Raw genomic sequence first — 8,964 nt, 5'->3', positions numbered from 1 at the left:
GTAGCATTTGGTTTTCCCCTATGTCCATTTCCCTCAGGACTAAGGATGTGAACACTTCTTTTAAATATTTCTCAGCCATCTGTGTTTCATCTCTTGAAAACGATCTGTTTAGTTCCCTGTCCCATTTTTTAATTGAGTCATTTTTTTCTTGATATCTAATTTTTGAGTTATTTAAATATTTTTGAATACTAGCCATTTATCATATCTATAATTGGTAAATACCTTTTCCTACTCTATAGCCGGTCATTATGTCTGGATGAGAATGTCCTTTGTCATACAGAAGCTTTTCAATTTGAAAAGGCTTATATGGTAGATTACATTTATCAATTTATGTTTTATTTATAATCATCCCTGCATCTCTGGAATGACCCTACTTGATTGTGGTAAATGATATTTTTTGACATAGCCTTTTATTTTGTTTGTAAATATTTATTGAGAAAGTTTCCATGTATGTCCACAAGGGAAATTGGCCTATAATTCTCACTATTTCTCGGGTCTTTGTGTGATTTAGGTATCAGAATAAATTGTGGCTTCATAAACGAGTTGAGCAATGTTCCTAATTTTTCTGTTTGGGGGAATAATTTGAGGATTATTGCATTAAAACTTCTTTGAAAGTCTGGAAGAATTCTGCTCTGAATTCATTTGGTCTTGGACTTTTTTGGTTGGTAGACTTCCAATTACTACTTCTATTTCCCTAGAGGTTATTGAGATGTTTAGATTGTTTATCTGATCTTCATTTAACTTTGGTATATATTTCAAGAAATTTACCCATTTCTTTTAGGTTTTCTGATTTGGTAGATTTTTAAGTTTTTATATTTACCCTTGTTCCCCCCAGTGATGCCCCCCATTTCATCTCTAATTTTGTTAATTTGCATTCCTTTCTCTCAGCCATCTAGTTAATTTGGTTAAGGATTTGTCAATATTATTGGTTTTCTCAAAGAACCAACTCTTTTTTTTCATTGATTCTTTGTTTTGTTTCTATTTTATTGATTTCATCCCTCAGTTTGATTATTTCTGGCCACCTACTTTTGGGGGGTGTAATTTATTCCTTTTGTTCTAGAGCTTAGAGATGTGCTGTTACTTTTCTGGTATGAGATCTCCCCAGTATTTTTATGTAGGCACTTAGTGCTATGGACTACCCTCTATAGAACCACCTTCATTGTGTCCCATAGATTTGGGTATCTGTATATTTACTTTCATTCAATTCCAAAGAGTTTTTAATTTCTTTCTTAATTTTTAACTTGACCAATTTTTTTCATTAAGTGGGGTTTCCATAAGTTTGTAAACTTTCTGTTATTTGTTTATACCCAGCTTTAATCCATGGTGGTCAGATAAGATGCATGGTGCTATTTCAATTTTCCATATTATTGAGATTTCTTTGTGTCTGTCATCAATTTTGGCAAAAGTTCTATGAGTTGCCGAGAAGACAGTATGTTCTGTTTCATTTGTGTAAAATATTCTGTAAATATTTGCTAGGTCCATTAGATTTATAAAGTTATTTAACTCCTGCATTGTTCTGTTTAGCTGTTATCTAGATGATCTTCCTTTTGGTGAGAGTGGGGTATTAAAGTTACTCACTGTCACTGGGTAAGAGGCAATATATGATTTTAGCTAACTAGTGTTTCTTTTATGAATTTGGGTGCCCTTGTGTTTGGTGCATAACTTTTAGAATTGTGATATCCATTTGGTGGATTGTTTTGACCATGTAGCTTCCTCCCCTATCTATTCTGGTAAGTTAGAATTTGAAGTCTATTTTTCAGATATTAAAATTGCTGTATTTGCTTGTTCTTTGGCCTATTTGCTTGGAATATCTTCTTTTTACCCTGAAATGAGGACCATTGCTGATAAGGTATGCTTCTAGGATACAGATGAAAGACGGATCCTGATTTTTTAATCCAATCTACTAGTCTCTATCTTTTTATGGAAAAGTGAAACCATTAATATTGAGAGTTATAATTAGCACTATTTATTGATTCCTTATTGACTATTTTGTTGTTAATAGTGTGTAATTTTTACCTCTCTTTTGATTTTTCTGATCTGGGATTATTTATTCTTTGTGTTTTTCTGCATACAGTGAATCTCTCCAGATTGAAGTTTTCCTTCTAATGCCGCTGTAGAGCTGGATTGATAGATGAATGTTGCTTAAATTTGGTTTTATTGTGGAATATTTTTCTCTGTGTCTATTGAGATTGATAGTTTTGCTCATTATAATAGTGTAGGCTGGCACCTGTGATCACTCAGAGTTTGTAGAACTTCTGTCCCAGGCCCTTCTGACTTTAGAGTTTCCATTGTAATTAGAGAAATTAGGTGTAATTCTAAAAGTCCTGCTTTTATAAGATACTTAGTATTCTTACCTTGCAGATTGCAATATTTTTCTTTGTTCTCTACATTTAATGTTTTAAGTATAATATGTCATGGGAAACTTATTCCATGGTCCATTCTGTTTGGTGTCCTTTATGCTTCTCATACTTTGATAGGCATCTCCTTCTTTAGGTTAGGGAAATTTTCTTCTTTAATTTTGTTAAAAATATTTTCTGCATCTGGATTTCTTCTCCTTCTTCTATTTCTATTATTCCTAGATTTGGTCTTTTCATAGTGTCCCAGATTTCATGGATGTTTTGGTTTTGAGTTTTTTTAAGATTTAACATTTTCTTTGTGTGAGGTATCCATTTCTTCTACCTAGTTTTCAAAATCCAAGATTCTTTCTTCCATATCTTCTACTCTATTAGAGAGGCTTACCTCTGAAGTTTTTGTTAGACTTCCTAGATTTTTCATTTCCAGTTTTATCTCATTTGGGTTTTCTTTAATGAGTCTATTTCTGCTTTCATTTCATAACTGTTTTTTATAACTCCACTGTTATGTGTATTTTCACAGACTTCTTTAAGGTCCTGGAACATATTCATAATTGTTATTTTGAAGTCCTTGTTTTGTGCTTCAGTTATATTATATTTCTTAAAGTCTACAGCAGTAGGGTTACTTGGCTCTGGTGTAGACACATTGCTCTGGTTATTGTCTATTGTGTTTTGATTGTGCTGGGGTTTAGGCATCTGGAGTTGAGGTGATTTTAAGTGTTGATGTTTGGTCTCATCTTGGTTGAGTGGTAGTTCCATTCTTTGTTTTCTGTCACCCTCTCTGGATTTTAAGGAAGTGTGCTAGAAGTGGGTAACAGAGAGTTCTATAGGTTGGTAAGTGGCAGGGGAAATCAAGGTGGGCTAGGAGGAAAGACTGGTAAGAGCTTCAGAAAAGATCAAAAGGCATCAGCCCACACCTAGAAATGGGTTCCCCAGGGAACTGAGATGTAGAAGTAATAGGAGATCCTGAAAGTAAGTTATAGTAAGGCAAAGAATTGTCCAAAGAGACAGGAATGAAAGGGCGAGGCAGACTTTGGGTCTATACCAAGAGTTGGAGTTTCTAATGAATGGAGTTGAGATAGAAAGGGGACAGCTGTAAGGAGGTTTTTATTGGCCTGTGGGTGACTACAGAGAGATCATAAAGGAAGACAGAAAGGATAGTATGATTCAGCTACCTGAATCCCTGCAAGATGTGCCACTTGGGGTCCTGGGTAGAAAGTGCTTCTAGTATAGGTGGGTGACACAAGAAGATAGAGGTTTGGCAGAGTTCCCAGGAAATGGGAGAAGGGAAGGATGGAGGAATGGCAAAAGAGAGAAAGAAAGGAAGGTAGGGAGTGTAAGAAGGATGGAAGAGAAGCCCTGACAAGCAGTCTGCCACAGGGCAGAAGAGGAGACCAGGGAAACTGAAGTGGCAGGCAGGAAGGTGGCAGAGAGCCTACCATGTCCACGTCGGATGCAGCTTCTGGACATCGTGTTCTGTTTCATCTGTGGTTCCAGCTCCATATCTTCAGAAGTGAGTATATAACATGGAGTGACTGCAGAAACCAGGAAAATAAAAAAGGAACCATGGGGGAGGAAGGAGCATAAGAGAATGGAAATCAAGTGACTTGAAAGGGAACCTGAGTAAAATGAGGGGAGTAGAGTAATTTAACTAGGTACAGGAAGGGAGATCAATACAGAAGGAGAAGATAAAGAGGGCAAAATAGCACTAAGGATGTCTGAAAAAAAAACATAAGCGTTATTATTATTTATTTACCTAAATTATATACACATTACCTGAATGGCATCCAATACATAAAATTATATATATGAACATGAACATATGTAGTTCAAATGCTTTTATCCCACTTAAACTGACAATACTCATCCAAAGAGCACAGACTAACAAACCTCCCGATACCAGGCACCTGAAACAACCTCCCATTCAAGCTGTTGACCACAGGAGTCCAAAATCTCCGAACAACTTATGTCGTGGCTATTGCCCTTGACTGCCTCGCAGAGGTTAAAAGTAAGCCCCTATTTCTGAAGACACCATGCACTTCGGATTTGAGCTGGTTCTGACCTGAAGGCCTCCTCCCTAAAGACCAGCTTTTACAGTACCAAAGGCACTGTGCAACATCCTGGGAAGGAAAGCAATGGATTCTGATGTTGCTTGAGTGGCCTCCCTCTCACTCTGAGTCCAGTGGGTTGAGTCAAGTCATTCCAGAACATGGCTAGGACATATAAAATTAACTTTTATTCTTCTGCTGTAATTGTTGTCTGGAGGCTTACTGCCTCTGTCTGCTAACCTAGTCTGAATCCTGGAAGCTTCTAGCCTCTGTACACTCTATCTAATCTAGGCCTAGAATGCTTTCAGCCTCTGAGACTTGCTGATGAATAAGCTCACCCTTTCTTGTTCTCTCTGAACTCTGGTTGGCTTGTTCATCTCAGCTGTTCTGGCTTAAACTCCTCTCCCAGTTGACATTCAGTATGGCTTTTCTCTGGGCCTCTGAGTTGTTCTGCTTGGCCTCAAACTAACTCTTGCAATCTTTCCTAATCTTCTGGCTCCTCATTCTCTGGCTCATTCTGACTTTACCTGTGTCTAGCTTGTTCCCTTTTCAGTCTATCTCTGAAAACCTCTCCCGGTAAGCCCACCTTCCTCTGCCTCTGTGTGCTGCTCCACTATCCCTCTCAACTCAACTGCAGTGCTCTCCACAAACTCTACTGCATCCTATACTGTACTCTCTTCTTCTTGTACCTTATGTCTCTCCCTAAAGTAGCTTCCCTTTCCTCTTTTCTGGTGAGAGCTGGGCATTTCCTGTTCTGTCAAATCTTTCTCTGATTCATCACTCTTTCTGCCACTCTATTAGACATCATCTTCAAACACCAGTTCTTCCTTATACAAACTAACTTTACCTTCATAGATTAGGATTAAAGGTGAGTACTAAGGGTGTGTCTTTATTCCAGCCTTAGGGATTAAAGGTGTGTGCTAAGGACTCAGCCACACCCTAACTGGAAATAGGTTCAAATATCCTGTAACAGGACACTACCTATCTGAAGCCCAGCTCATTTCCACTTAAGGTCCATAAATCCCACCAGTTACTTTTGTGAAAGAGAGTAGGAGGTCTATTTTGATATCACAGCAAAGCCACATTCTCTAGTTCTACCCATAAGAAAAAAAAATGTTTCTATGGCTATTTCTGTTGTGTCTATTTTAGAACTAACTAGCCCCTTCAGATTCCAATACCTAACATCTCCTGGAATTACATTATTTAATTGTAGTTTGTAAGATCGCCTTGTAAATCAAAGAAGAACTTCCTTCTTTGTGAATAAAATTAAGTGGTGCAGTTAATGCAATTCTATGAAACAGAAAAAAATAAGTATGAAGATTTTTACTATGAAAACCAATTTTGTTCCTAATTCAAAAAGTCCTCAATAAAACAATATGATTTTTTTACCCTCTCATTTTTATATAAGTCTTAGCCTTCTCAACTATGGATTTGTGTTTATAATGCTCTCCAAATGCCCTGTACCATTCTCTGAATACATAAATCTGCAAAACAAATTTACCCATGAGCAGCTCAGTACTTGCTGGCATCAATTAAAAATAAGTGGTGTAAAACAAATTGATGAAGGATAATTTTAATGCAACATCATTTCAGCTTACATGCCTTCCACCTCTAAAAATAAGCAGACCTGAACAAACAAAAAATTTCCCTAAGAAACAAACAAACATTTGTTCCATTCAATAAAACAAATTGCTTTTATGTTATCTGAAAAGGTTCAGTCAAACACAAATATTGGCACTGAAACAGAACACATGAATACTTTTACATAAGTGCTTTCAAAGCATCCTTTTGTGTGATTTAATAAAAAAAAAATGGTGCTACAGTTGGAAAAATAATAGGACAGGAAACTTTGTAACATACCGTCAAATGAACGGTAAGCTTTGTTGCACTAGTAATGGCCTTTATGGGACTTATTCCTTAATGCTCTTGAAATTAAATACTTGAAAAAAGACTGGTTTAAACATAAGATAACTTTTAAAGCTCCAAAGTATAATTTTTTACTTTAATCTTCTGTTCCAAATAAGTAGGGAAAAGCTGTTTCTAAATAAATAAGTCATTGGAAATTCTTACGCACTTAGAACATTTTAAGGAGTCCTGTCTTATCTCTCACCCACTGAGTTTGTTTCCTCTTCAGTAGGTTCTGTACAAGTGTCCTAAATCTTCCCCCATTGCTCAGACCCAGTACTGTGTCTTCTGATTCACAATGCTACATTTATTTTACAGACTAACAGCCTCTCCTGTTCCCTCCTCCCCTCCCCCAAATCTTCTTACCTTCATACACTTACCCTTCATGTCCAGTCTTTCTGATCCCAGACTAATTTTGAAACTACGTTCCTTTATCCATCTTCCCTTTGCCTGTCTCTTCCTCTCTACAAAGATGATCAGAGGGTCTCCTTTTTCTTCCAGTGAAAAGCCATCAGACCACCATTTAGATCAAACCAAAGCCTCCAAATCCTATGCCTACAGAGGTCAAGAACATCAGGCAAGTGAATAAAAAGCTAACCACTGTGGACATAAATGGTGATGGATAGTTCACATTATTCCTAAAATAGACAGCAGGCCCAGTATCATCACTTCTGGTTTTATTTTAAGATAAATAAGATTTATATTAACTTTTTAACATTTGAGTATTGAAAATTAAGTTCTTAAACCTTGGAATCTAGGTGAGACAATGTGCAGATCTGTCAGAGCACAGCCTTGCACCTGTCTGCTCCTGATGTTGTCACATGCTCAGTGTCTGACTCCTGGGATTGCAACCACAAGTTAAAGAAGAAATGAACCTAGGTGGGACATTTGAGTCTCTTCCGTGTGCTTATCAGCCTAAACTGTGACAGCCTTTGACATCAGTGACTGACACTAATGGCTGACTCACAAGCTTGAAAGTCCTTTGTTAATGCCTTCCAAATACCCTTCCTCCTGTCTGTCCATTCCTTCTTCAACTTACTTACCCTCACACTTTGTATTCTGACTGCTTTGATGATTTTATTCATACTATTCATAAATGTGGACAGTTTATAGGGAGAGGATACATGGGCAAGAAACTCCATGTGGCAATTGTCCAGAAAACAATATCATGCACAAAGAGGAAGCTCTGCCAGTATTTCCAATCTTATATGTATGTTTAAAACACTGTGGTTCAGGGATTTAATGGGCATGGGTTTTTATTTTTTTAAGGCTCCTCCTGATATCCTAATATCCAGCCAACTTGAATCATGATATCCAAGGAAGTGAGTATCTACTCAGACTGATGAGTCCAACCTAATGCAAATTACTGCTCCATGATCTGCCAGCAATCCCATTTACTCGTTCATGAAAACTTAACTAAGTGCTACAACAGCCCTGTCATACTGCCTTCCTCAATATGAATACATTTACATGGAAGTGTTTGTTTCATTGTATAATTTGTAACACAAAGCCTTAATTTGGCATTGCAGATGAGAACCTTTCAAGACCACTTACTGTTTCTCAGAGTCACTGCATATCCAGTGGCCTGGGTTGCCACTTCTCTTCACCCTCCTTCCCAAATATTGTCCTCTGAATTTTCTGTTATATTTCCAGTCCCCCACCTACTGGAGTGTAAAATTTAACACATCCCGTGGCCCATCCTTCTAGATTCTCCTTTATAGCTAATGCTGATCTTCTCCCACACTTCTGCCTCTGGCCATTCATGCCCTTCCCCATTCTACACACACATTCCTGAGCCTAACAACAACTTGCTGCACCATGCTTACCTTGCCCTATGCCAATCTCCCTATTTCTGCCTCTTCCTCTTCTTTGCAGCCTCTGACGTTTCCTCTTCCTACAACCCTTCTTTGCACTCTCAAGGACAGACTGAAAGACATGGTTAGTTGAAGTACTTTACTCCGTCTCTCGGTCTCTTCAGTAAAGGCTCAGGGATGTGCTGATCTTTTTTCTGTCATGGTTTCTTACTCCTGATGAGCCAAGGTCTACTGCACAGTCAGGTAGACAGTGAGGAATCTGGGAAACCCAAGAATGATAAGGTAAGCCTCTAGCTCTAGCCAAATCTACAGCAGTAAAGACCTCTTTAGGAACTTGGAAAGCCATCCTTCTACCTTGGAAACACTGCTAAATGTAGTTGCCACCAAATGAGTATGTTTCTAAATTCCATTTTACTGGGGAACATTTTATTTTTCTCATTGATCCTTTTGGCAACTTTTTATATTTGATATCCCATTCCCAACTTGACTGCCTCACAGGTTTCTAGTATCTAAGAAATAAGTTCCATAGAGTTGTCATTCCTTAGAGTTGTTATTCATGGCCATTCCCAACCCCTCAGGCCCTGATTTCCATACACCTGTTTCTACTCGAGGCCCTTGCCCTAGTAGGCTGCTTGTAATTTTTATTAAGAGTAAGAAGACTGTCACTGAGGTCCCCTGTCTAAGATGATGTTTGCCAGTTCACAATGTCTCATCATTGAATTCTTAAAAGACAACACTTCTGAAGCTCAGAGTGATATTCAGTGTTGGATATGGGCATAAGAAATTTTTTTGCTGACTTTAATAAGCTTGCTCCCTTATCACTTATGACTGTAATTTTCATGGCAC

At 37.8% G+C, this 8,964-nt stretch overlaps 1 long non-coding RNA gene across 1 annotated transcript; it reads right to left on the bottom strand.

The window, feature by feature from the left end:
• Positions 1 to 3,799: 3,799 nt before the first annotated feature.
• On the bottom strand, positions 3,800 to 8,357 carry LOC110302782. The gene is made up of 3 exons (XR_003837763.1): positions 8,131 to 8,357; positions 6,685 to 6,859; positions 3,800 to 3,886 (listed from the first exon to the last, which is right to left on the bottom strand). It is a non-coding gene; the product is annotated as an uncharacterized LOC110302782 (long non-coding RNA).
• Between the last annotated feature and the right edge of the window lie 607 nt (positions 8,358 to 8,964).

This window comes from Mus caroli, chromosome 10 (assembly GCF_900094665.2).
Source record: "Mus caroli chromosome 10, CAROLI_EIJ_v1.1, whole genome shotgun sequence".
NCBI classification, from domain to species: Eukaryota; Metazoa; Chordata; class Mammalia; order Rodentia; family Muridae; genus Mus; species Mus caroli.
This window is presented reverse-complemented; position numbering and strand designations above follow the sequence as displayed.